Consider the following 12,421-nt stretch of genomic DNA (forward strand, 5'->3'; position numbering starts at 1 on the left):
CTCTCTGTTTTCCATCTGAACTCTTCTCACTATGGCGATTACATTTCAACAGGAACATATTGTAGTCTCCAGGAAGACCAGAATTGTGAACAATGTAATCATCTCACAGCAGTTTTTATTTGGCTGGCTGACTGGTCTTGTTATTCGTTTGTTTTTGAGAGCATCTTGCTATGTAGCCCAGGCTAGCCTTGAACTCTCACAACCCTCCTGCTTCAGCCTCCTAAGTGCTATTACAGACATGCACCACCATACCCGGCTCACTTGCATTTCTTGAGGAGCACAGACTGTTTTGATCACACAACACCCACTGCCCCGCTGTCCGTAAGCTGTGGTATGTGAGCCTGAGCATGTTTACCACAGTGCTACTAAGCGGGGGCGAGAGGCAGAGAAAGACGAAAGAAAATCTAAGAAGCACACCGGAAGAAATGAGCTGGGCTCGAAGAGTCGAGTGTCCACCATGCACAGGGCCTCCGTGATGCCTTGCAGTCAAACCCTGTCAGCTCCCAGGAGTCCCATTCTGTGAGTCTTCCCACCCAGCCAGGGGAAAGGCACAGGTGCCTCCAGCTCCCTCTGCAGGGGAAGAGGAAACCACTCCACACCTAGCATCAGAGCAAAGGCCAATTGTGAATCCCAGGGTTTCCTTCCCTTGGGGGAAGAGCTGACCTGAGAGTTAATTTTCCAGACTTCCTGGAAGAATAAAAATCCAAGAACTGAAGGAGGAAAGGGACACCAGATCCCAACTGCAAGGCAGGGGGCAGGAGAGGCAGGGCCCCAAAACCCAGACTCCTACACACCCTTGTCTTTCCCATAAATGTAGCTCACATCTGCAGCTCTGTGTTTCATGCTGAACCCTGTGGTCCTGAGCTGGATTTACATGGTGAACAGAGCACTACTTAAAGTCCCGTCATCTTCACACAGCATCACTTTGGCAGTGAAACCAGAATACCTCGAAGGCAATTCAGCTTCGCAGCCAGCAGTGCTGCTGGAAGGCGCCAGTTTGGCAAATTCTGTGCCTCTGCAACTGTCAGGGGCATTTTTTTCAGCATCAGATTGCCGATGTTTGCAGCATTGATGTGAAGAGGTTACGCCATAAAACCTCGAGCTGCACTGTAGGTGAAGAAGAGTTTATAGCTGCCTGAGGGAAGGACCCAGGCCTGCCCTACTTTGGGGGAGGTTCTCTCCTCCCTCCATTTCTAAAGGGGAGCAGGCAGCAACTCTTCCAAAGGAAACATGTATTCTATCAGGGAAACTGAGGTACCAGGGTCGTTTGTGATCCAGAAGCACGTGTGTTAGCCCAATCCAGTACAACATCCAGAGACCACAAGTTGGCCTCTTTGCTAGGACTGTGACACCTAGCAGTGCCCAAAGTTGTGGTGGGTTGTTCTGTGGAAAGGTGTGGTTTGAATCACACACCTTTCTATGGAAAGGTGTGTGATCTTGTCTTGAACAAATCTAGAGACAGGACAGACTCCCTTTCGTTCCTATTGGAGACCGGGGCAGTCTTTAAGGGCTTGGTCCCCAAGGCTGTCCATCCTGCCTTCTCTTCAGCCAACTTTGAGGCCCTGGGATGTGATGGTTTTAACCCGGGTGTGGTGATGCATGCCTGTGTGCTCCTGAGTGTTGGGAGGCTGAAGCAGCAGGGTCTCTGTGAATTTGAGACCAGCCTGGATTACATAGTGAGAACCTGTCTCAAAAAAAAAAAAAAAAATGCACCAGGCGTGGTAGCTCATGCCTGTAATCCTAACACTCAGGAGGCTGAGGCAGGAGGATCATTGCAAGTTCAAGAGGCAAGCCTAGGCTACAAAGTGAGCTCAATGCCAGCCTGAACTGCATAGTGAGACCCTGTCTCAAAAAGACAAAAAAAAAAAAAAAAACATGATACTTGTAACAAGTTATTATGCTCTTATGCGACGAGAAACAGGGAAATTTGGGGAAAACAAAGCCAACCCCATCAACCCATTTAAGACTGAGAACCAACTAAAGGTGGCAAAAGGGTTCAGCTGGGAAAGATCTACCTCAGTGTATATTGTTCTCCTTTGAAAATTTAGACGAGTCAAATTTTATGTGTGCAAAAGTCAAAAGAAATGGCCTTAAAGCGAGATGCTAACATCTCAGTGCCGTGTTCAAGGTTGAAACATGTGAGTCTATTACAGTGTTTTCTCCAGGGATCTCATCTTTGATACTCATTCCAAAACTGCACAGGGGGAGAGGCTGGCACAGTGGGGCACATCTGTAATCCCAGGAGGCTGAGGCAGGAGGATCTCTGTGAGTTCAAAGCCAAGCTGGGCAACAAAGTGAGTTTGAAGCTGTCCCAAACTGCGTAGTGAAATCCTGTCTCAAAACAAAAAGATGAAGAAAAAAAAAAACTCTCTTAAACAATCTCATAATGACCCTGTGAGAAAAAGCACATTATGAGTGCAGAAATAGTAGCTTTTAGAAGGAACAGAAAGGGTGAAGAGGAAGACAAAAAAAATGAGGGAGGCAAAGCTGTCTGTGCAACTCTTTTTGTAATAGGACATCGTTAATCCTAATATGAGATCTGCTCAAAAACTACTATGGATGTTTAAATTTTTTTAAAGAAACTTTTACAGTAAAGAACGCTGTGCCACGAATCTCCCTGTTTGAACACACTCATCCCATCGTCCGCCACTTTCTGCCGCAGCTCTGGCGTCCTCTTTCGGGTGTGTCTTTAGTTGGGCCATCGTGGTCTACCTGAATCAGTTAAAATTCTTCCCTTTCACAGTCATTTTGATTTTGGGGAAGAAACTTTGTGATGCCAGATCCCATGAACAAGGAGACTGAGGACACCGTGTCGTGTTTTTATCCCACAGAAATCGCTGTACGTGTTGGGTCATTGCAGGATGCTTTAAACAAAAAATACAATTTACCATATGTTCAGTATGTATCCAATGTGTGTGAAGATGGGGACAACTATTTGGAAGAAAACTAGAGACAGTGAGATAGGCAGTGAAGAGCTCCAGTGGACTTGCTTTGAAATCTGTGTTTCTTTAAATTGGTTCTTTTTGAGCTGTTTTGTTCTGCTTTGATATGTTTAATCTTACCTCCTTTAAGATAAAAAACAAGTGTGTAGGACTGATAACCATATTACTAAGTTTTTGTTGGTTCATTGAGCAGAACTGTTGGCAGGGTCACTATTTGAATGTCACTTTACATACTTTAATTTTGTAACCTGAACAGCTATTTCTAAGATGACAACTTATCAACTGGTGATTTCTTACTGTTTATTTTTCTGTAATTCTGTATTATTTCTACCCTTTTTCTCTCCACTTTTTGTTTCTTTCTCTTTAAATAAATAACATTAAACAATACAATTTACCAGCGCATTAGAGGAGCAACCACATTGCGCTCCCCCCCTCCCCCCGCGCGCCAAACACTACCCTTCCGGGGTGCTACTGACCCCACACTGGCAGCGTCCCTTACCGCAGCAGCTCGCCTGTCTACCACCCTAGTTACGGCTCCCAGCCTGTCCAGAAAGGGCTCCAGGGCTTGGACCCAGACCCCTACAGTCTTCCACCCCCCACCTCACCCCACCCCCGTGGCCAGCAGGGATCTGCGCTATAACCCCGAGCTCAGGTAGCTGCAGGGGAAGCGCAGGAGCAGCCACGGAGGCCCAGAGGTGCGGGCAGGGAGGCTGAGACAGGGAGGCCGCGCACCCCTGCTGCACGCCCTCCGCTCCGGGGAGGCCAGGAGCCGGCTCCCTCCCTGCCCGCTGGCAGCTCAGCGGGGCGCCCCTGAGGCCAGTGGGGTGCGCGTCTGCAGGTGCCAGCTACTGCGCAGCGATAACTCTGGGTTTCAGCCCGCCTGCCCAGAAAAGCAGAAAATCCGCGATTTTCCTTCGCAGGGCCATTTACAGTAGAGAAAATGGGTCTCTGTGGATGGGAAGCCTGGCTTTTGCATCCCTCTCTTGAATTCGATCTGTTTCATCTTCGTGCCTCAGGGACGTCCCCTGCGCACACGCACACGTGCTTTGTGTTGGCTTTAATCGTGTTCCCCGTTTGCACCCCCCAGTCCCATTCCAGGGCTGGAGCGGCAGGCAACCCTGGTCCACCCTTTAGTGGCCTGAAGGGGAGGACAAATAAAAGGGCGGCATTTCTGGAAGCTCCGGAGACTCCTACTAACTAGATGAAGCGCTAAATCTGTAAGGAATTGGCCGAACAACGTGGTGGTGCCTACCTGTAATCCCAGCACTGGGGAGGCTGAGGCAGGAGAATTAAGGTGATTCTGAGGCCAGCGTGGGCTACATATTGAAACCTTGTCCAAAAAAAAAAAAGGAATCAGCCAACTGAACCAGATGAGGACATAAAAGAGAACCTCTGAGGTGACTAATTCAGAGTCTTAGACCCTGGGTACTTCTTCCCCGTGACCCCTTCCTGCTGACCATGGATACTGCACTTTTCTGAGTCACCTTGGCGGTGTGTCTGCCCTGCTCCTGGGGACAAGAGCCCTCGGTGGCCCGCTCTCTGCTCTCCACCTGACCACCTTCTGGAACCTCAGAAGTACCGGGTCATGGAGGACTTCCTCACCTCAGGAGGCCCAGTTTCCCGGGGTCTGAGGATGCGGACCCCTCCCCTTGAGAGCTCGCTCCCTGTTCTCTGCCTTCGGGCCTTAGGGTTAGCCTTCCCGCTGACCTCTCCTCCTGGTCCTCTAACACAGGACACCTTCATTCCCAGTGTTCAGGGTCACCTCTGTGCCTCCACCCTGCACCTCCTTGCTGGCCTCCCGCGGCCTCCCTGCCCCCTGGATTTGGGCCTTGGCTGTGGAGCAGTTCCCTCCCGGCTGCTGCTCCTGCCCGCGGGGCCTGCCAGGGTCTTTCCCTTCTGCCCCAGGAGCTGCTTTCCCCAGCTGATCCTGGGGAGCACCACGGGAGCTCTCGGAGCTCTTCTGTCCTTCTCAGAAGTCCTGTTCCCTGGAGCGCTGGCCTCAGCAAGGGACACCTGGGCTCCTGCCCTTCCCCATCTCTTTCCCTACTCAGCCGCTCACAGCTCACATGGTGGCAGCACTCCCCAGCCAACTGCCCACGCCAAGGTCCTCTTTCTGACAGACCTTGTATTTTAGAGCAGTTGTAGGCTCCACACCTTCCTCTTGCCCCATATCTGCCCACTCCAAGGCACCATTGCCAGCCTACAGGGCCGTACTGGCAGCTCATTTGCTGCAAGTGATAAGCAGACGGACATCTCGTTATCACATGTGCACTGGGCCCCCAAGCTGTGCATTCTGTGGATCGGGAGAAATTAAGGCCACCCCTCCCCCCGTATAGCAGCACATGGTCCTCCCACATCCCTCAGGTTCCTCCTCACCCATCCTCCCCTACACTGGGCAAACACAGATGCTTTTTCTGTCAGCACTCTCTTCACATTTCTGGAAAATAACCTAGTGGAAATCTCACCCTGTGTGACCTCACACTGGCTTCTTCCACTTGGGAATATGCATGTCAGGGTTCTCTGTGGGTTGTCACAGCTTGACAGCTCTTTGCTGTGGTGTTCCGTGGTCTGGATGGACCCTTGTTATCCATCGCCCCACTGAAGGACGTGTTAGTAGCGCCCATGTTTAGGTGATTGTGAATAAACTCACCATAACATCCGCACACAGATTTTCGTGTGGACCTGTCTCCAGCTTCTTTGGACATGCATCAAGCATCACGATTGCTAGCTTATATATCCAAAGTGGCTATACTTTGTGGGGTCCCAGCTGCACCCCGCCCTCCCCAGCCTCTCTCAAGTTTTGAGACTGTGGCCATCCTCATAAGAATAGAGCTGCATCTCACTGTTGCTTTGTTTTCGTTTCCTCAGTGCTGTAGGAAGTGAGGCACTCTTTTCACTGCGTACTTGGAATGGGGTGAAGAGTTGGGTCTTGGGAAGCATTGGTTAGTCCATGTTTGCAGTGCACAGAGGTCAATTCATGGGTGGAGCTGGTCCACACATGCCCCCTGGTCTCTCTCTCCTCCCCCATGCCCCCCACTTTGGTCCCTTCCCTGCTTCAAAAGAGTTATCTCCTGGTTCCTATGATCTCTCTTTGATTTTGCTTTTTATACTTCGGGTTTCTCATAGAAGAGAAACCCTGTCACATTTCAGCTTGCACGTCTCATTTATTTCCCTTAACGATATGGTCTCAAGGTGCACCCATCCCCACGGCTGCGCACTGAGGTCTTGGATGTATTTCCTTGCTGTGCTGGGAAGTGAACCCCGGGCCTTGTGCATGCCAGGCGAGCACAGCGCTGGGCTCCACTGTCTGCCCACGAGCCGCTTTCGTGGTACTCAGGTTCTTGCTTCAGCCTCTGCGGTTAGTGAGACTCGCCAAATTCTTAATGGCTATGACAGCGTGACAGAGGTCACAAGGGCTCAGGAGGTTACTGGGTTTTGTGGGTCGCCTTTCAAACCCTGAAAAGAAAGCACATAGCGTGGAGTAAATCCCAGGTAGATGTTGCAGGGGCTGAGTGCACCCTGCACAGCCTTGGCTTCCCTGAAGGGTGCACAGTATCTCAGTGCCTGTCGGGGCAGGGCCTAGACTGAGAGCCAGGATGGATGCCATGGCATGTGTTTCCCAGCTGTTACAGGGCAGTAGTAGGGTCCTGAGGCCTGATATAAGGTTGTTTAGGTGGTCTCATCCAATAAGATTGCATCTTAGCCTTGGGTGGTGACGCGATCGTATAATTCCAGCCCTCAGGAGGCTGAGACAAGAGGGTCTTCATGTGTTCAAGTTCAGCATGGATTACCTATCCTGAGATAGGTACCTCGCTACCTGAGATAGAAAGACCCTATCTCAAAAAAGATTGTTTTTAAATTTCTTCTCGCATGTCTCCCAGACCTGCAACACCCCCATCTGCCAATAAGGAACCTCAGTATCTGCAGGTCTCATGTAGAGCCCCCAAACCCAGCAAGAGGGCATCTCCTCCGAAGGCTCTGCAGCTGCTCCCCTTAGAGCTTTGGAGCCACAAATGGGGTTCCCGCGCAGAGGGTGTAGCCACACCCAGCACTGGGCCCTGCGGCTCCTGTGGTGGCCTCAGAGGAGGCCGATGTAGGCGGTGCCCAAACCTGATGGGGGCGCTGTTGGTCTTGGACTCTCCCCTGGGCCTGGGGTCCGGTGTCCAGGCAGTCACCTGCCCCCGCTGCCAGAGCTGGCTCCCCTCTCCTTGCAGCTTCAAGGTCACCGTGGCAGAGCACTGTAGAGGGCAGAAGCTAGAGATGGGAGACGAAGTTACCTGCGGCTGCGCTGCTGCAGAGGCCGGCGTGTGGCTCCTACTAAGACAGGTAGGGACAAGGAGCCGGGACCAGACTAAGGTCATGCACAGCGCTGGGGAGATGCAGAAGTTTCGTTTTCTTGTTTTTGTTTTTGTGAGACACGGTCTCCAATATAGTGCAGACTGATCTTGAATTCACCATGTAGCCCAGACTGACCTCGAACTCCTGTCAGTCCTCCTGCCTCAGCCTTTCAAGTGCTGGGACTACAGGTGTGCACCATCATGCCTGACCTGAATTCTTTTAAAAATTAGAGACCAGGCCATAACATTGATAGTCAAGGTGGAAGTAATTACTGTAACAGATGGCAAAGCCACAGAAACAATCGGTATTTCACTTTGCTTTTGTGGGGAGTGGAGGGGATTTGTCATTGTTGTTGTAGTTGTTTTTATACTTGGGCTTGAACCCAGGGCTTGTCATCCCTGGTCCTTTGGTTGTTTGTCTATTTATTTATAATGGAAACAAATGAAACAGAAAACAATCTACTTGGAAAAGACCAGGGAAATAAAATTTTAACAAAAAGGAAAAAAATGCTAAAACAAGAAGCAAATGAAGATCACAAATCTTAGAAAAATAATACTTTAGGGGAATATTATGACAAAGGGATACGAACACATTAGATAACCTAAATCTACAGCTTCTTATGAAAACATAATACTGAATCTGCCTCAACCAACAATAGGCTGAGCAGATGGATAACAAATAAACAAATGGGATTAATGATTCAGAAACCTCCCACAAAGAAAAGTCCAGGCCCAGATGGTCTCACTGGTGTATTCCACCAAACATTTATGGAAAATTAATTGGAATTTTCCAAAAGAGAAAAAGAGGGAACGTTTCCAGCCTCATTGCATGAGGCCAGCATTATCCTGATATCCAAACCAGGCGTAGAGAACTGAATCAAATGATAAAGGTAGACAAAACTCCCAGATAAAACACTAGCCAAGCAAGAGGGGAGATGAAGAGACAAGTCACGACTAGCAAATGGATTCATCCAGGAATACAAGGTTCTTATGACAGCTGAAAAATCCAAGAAAAAACAAGACCATGTAATCATTTCCCTGTGAGGCATTTAACAAAAATCTAACATTCATTTATGATAAAAGTACTAAACAACTAGTAATAAAAGGGAATTTTGTCAACCTGATAATGAGCACCTGGCAAAAAATACTACTGCTTGTTTGATGGTTGCTGGAGGAAAATGGAATGCTTTCCTCCTTGAGAACAGGCTCAATAGCAAAGATCAGAAAACAGAGATAGTTCCATACCCAGCACCACAAAGCAGAACACAACAGCAGGATCAGGAACAGGCCAGAGGTGCTCCTGCCTGCCACTTCTATTTCACATGTGCTGAAGGTTCTATCCAGGGCAATTCAATAAAAAGAAATAAAGCAGGGTGTGATGGCCAACACCTATAATCCCACATTCCAGTTACTCAGGAGGCTGAGTCGGGAGGATTGCAAATCTAAGAAAAGCATGGGAAAATTAACAAGACCTTGTCTCAGTTGGGGGTGTGGGATAGTCAGCATTAAACCCGAGTCCTTTGAACTGATCTACATCCCTAGCCTTTTTTTAGAGTATCCCTAAGTCATTAAATTGTCCAAGCTGGGCTCTAACTTTGTGATCCTTCTGCCTCAGCCTCCCTAGTGCTATGATTACAATTATGTGCCACCAGACTTAGCTAATGGAAAGAATGTTTGAAAGGAGAAATGGGATGCAGATGTAATTTAGGGGTATTATTTGCCTAGCATATATAATCCCACAGAAAGAAAGAAAGAGTTAGAAAGTAAGAAATGCTATTTTATCAGGCAATACAATTTTTTATATAGAAAATCAGAAAGAGCTGGGGTGGTTTGTACCTATATTCCAGCACTTACAGACTAAGGCAGGAAAGTCAGTTGGTCTAGATAGCTAGGCTGGATCTCAACAAAACAAAATAAACAGACAAGCAAAACACAGAAATCCAGATGGTTTTTAAAAAGCTATTAGACATAATAAAGTTTAAGATTTTATGATGCAAGATTAGTATACAAAATCAATTGGGCACTGTAGTCCCAGTATTAGGGAGACTGAGGCAGGAGGATCACTTGTGCTCAAGAGTTCAAGACCAACCTGGGCAACATGATGAGACCTTGCCTCAAAAAAGAGAAAAGAAAAAACAAAAAGAAAAAAATATAGAAAAGTATATAAATATATATGATATATAGCATGCAAGATAATATGATATATGTATGAATACATGTCTATATATAAAGCAATTATAATTCTGTGAAACAGCAAAGAGCAATCTGAAAATACAGCTAAGACAACACACTCAAAAGAGTTAAATGCCTAGAAATAAATCTAAAATTAGTGCAAGACACTGGGCTAAAATCACTCACCGTACCCGGGAGATAACAGAAAACTAGAAAATGCTGAGAGAGATAAAGTTTAAGGGTTAAGACCTAACAAGCCCACAGGTGAGAGACTTAACGCACGGAACTCCAGCCTTCTTCGTTTTCCTAGCTAGACCTGTTTTTGAGATGAGGCTGGAGGATCCTGCTGTGACGGCCACCCCGTGAGACAGTGGGGGAAATGTCCAAAGGATGAGGAAGAGATCTTGTGCAAAGATCATCTGGAGACATTAACCCTCTCCTTCTCCAGGCTGTCAGGAAAACGTATATGTTGGTGCTAGTGGCAGCTCAAGGTAAGTGCTAAGACCTAGCAGTAGCCAGTCGAGGGGGCTCTAGGCCTCTGGTCACTTGCAGGAATTCTCAGTCCATAGATGATACACAGCGAGGTGGCAACAGATGCAAATCTTGTGAAAGTCAACCCAATCATTCCAACTTTTCAAGTAAGTATCGCTTCCAACTTGTCCTACATTTAATAGCGGAGTATGACCGTGTCCTACATGATTCACTGAGGACACAACTACAGCTTGTCTTTCTAGAGTGTCCAAACAGTCAGGACCTCAGCCATCCACTCACACTCCTCCCCGATGCTATGTTACCCCTGACTGATCAATCAGTTCATCTATTGTGCTCATGGCCAAAAATGTAGTTTTCTGGTATCCTTGTAGTTATGGACTATATTTAAGTTATTTCTGGTCTTAATAACTTTTAAAACTTCTTTGATAGCCATAGCCATCTAGTTACTGTTAGCACCCCCCAATAAAGTGATGGCTAAAATCATCATGAATGTGTGGTGCAGAGTTTAATTGAATGTTGCTTTTCATTTTGTGGAGTAGAGTTGGTTGTCAATATCTGCTCACAATTCCATAACTACAAACACTATGAACTATGGACAACTTTCTTCCCAGTGCACAATGGGGTGAAGAAGTGATGTGCCTGCCTCATGGAACTGTGTGTAGTTTCTGGGTTTGCTCCCCCAGAGTGGCTATCCTCTGAGAGTGGAGAACACGGTTCTCCACCACTGTGAAATTCCCAAGCTGGGGCAAAGGTAGTTTTGCAAAGTTATTGTCACTTATGGACAGGTCACCAAGGACAGGGCCATTCAAGCATATTAAGCCTCAGTTTCCAGTTTCTCTGAATGATAAAAGATGCCACTTGTGTTTGAAGGCCATAAGATTGAAAGAGGCAGCATAACCTAGTGAAGAGATGTGTGGCCCTGGAACCTACTGTCTGGGGTTACTCAAACCCCTGTGCTGCAATTCTTGCATTTGTGAAATGAGAATGCTAATGCCAGTGTTGGTGATAATGTGCATATCAGTAATTAATTATGTAAAATTGCTACAGAAATGCCAGGTACAAAGCAATAATTTCATATATATTAGGTCTGTGGCAATCACCATCAAAGCGGGAATCCCTTTTCTTTGGGTTTTTGAGACAGGTCTCATTATGTAGTCTGTGCTGGCCTTGAACTCACTATGTGACCCAGGACCATCTCCACATGTGATCCTCCAGCCTTGGCCTCCTGAGTGCTGAGGTTATGGGCATGGACCATCACATCTGGTGCTACCCTTTTAAACTGGAAGATATAGCTAGTGAAGTTTTATTTGGTCCTCTTGACTCTTGTTGTCACAGATTTCCAAGTGTTTTTCAATGACTGACTTACATTCCAGAACAGTTTTTCTAGAAAGACATTAAATTAAAATATAACAAAAGCAAAAACAGTATTTAGGCTGGGGATACAGCTCAATGGTAGAGCACTTACCTAGCATGCACAATACCCCAAGTTCCATCCCCAGTACCACCACTAAATACACATATCAGGACATGGAGTCCCATAAACTTTGTCTGTAATGACCAACTTGTTCTTAAATGATTCAGGGATTTCAGTTTCCTCACCTAAATACCAAAGGAAGCATTATTGCTTATAGTTGGGTGTTCCCCCAAAGCCTTGTGCTCATAGGTGAGGGTTTGGAGAGGTGAGGACCATGAAGGCATGATATTCATAGTGGATTGGTTCATGATGATGAATTCATGCTTAAATGTGACACTGGGAAGTGGAGCCTGATTGGAGGAGGGGCCACTGGGGGTGTGGCCTGGAATAGTGTTCCTCCCTCCCTTGGTCTCTCGGCTTTCTGATGCCACGTGGTGGTGAACACCTCTCCTCTGTGATGCCCCTCTGCTACACCATCCTGCCTTGGAGCTAGCCAGCTATGGACTGAGACCTCTACAAATGCGGGGCTGAAATAAACCTTTACTCCTTTAAATTGTGAGTGTTGGGTATTATGTCTCAGCAACAAGGGAGTAAGACAGAAAGTAAAGTAATAATCTGTAAGACCTTTCCAGTTCTGACTTTCTCCCCAAAGAAACTATATTTGATACTATTATCCTGAAGTAATTAGGACTTCACTTTATTAAAGCCATTTTTTAACATGTGTATGTCCTTAAATAAATTAAGCTCTTTTTCTATTTTTGTTTTATGGTACTAGGGATTGAGCCCAGGGCCTTTGCACTAAGCTATATTCCCAACTTTTTTATTTATTTTGAGACAAGTTCCTATTAAATTGCCCTGGCTGGGCTTGAGTCTGTGATATTTATTCCTGCCTCAGCCTTCCAGTGTTGGGATTATAGGCATAGACTGCCATACTTGCAAGAATCCCAGGCATGTTGGACCAGAAATATGACAAAGTACATTTTGCCATTATAGCTTTAAGAACAGCAGAATGTACTCTAAGTAGACATTTTCATAATCTTAGAAGATCCAACAAATTGACAATT

At 46.9% G+C, this 12,421-nt stretch overlaps 1 long non-coding RNA gene across 1 annotated transcript; it reads right to left on the reverse strand.

Moving 5' to 3' along the window:
- Positions 1-6,086: 6,086 nt before the first annotated feature.
- On the reverse strand, positions 6,087-7,578 carry LOC134478655 (uncharacterized). Its single transcript, XR_010051404.1, has 2 exons — positions 7,053-7,578; positions 6,087-6,398 (listed from the first exon to the last, which is right to left on the reverse strand). It is a non-coding gene; the product is annotated as an uncharacterized LOC134478655 (long non-coding RNA).
- Positions 7,579-12,421: the final 4,843 nt, after the last annotated feature.

The sequence above is a fragment of the Cavia porcellus genome, unplaced genomic scaffold (genome assembly GCF_034190915.1).
Source record: "Cavia porcellus strain 051 isolate PalLab524CR breed Dunkin Hartley unplaced genomic scaffold, mCavPor4.1 scaffold_14, whole genome shotgun sequence".
Lineage (NCBI taxonomy): Eukaryota > Metazoa > Chordata > Mammalia > Rodentia > Caviidae > Cavia > Cavia porcellus.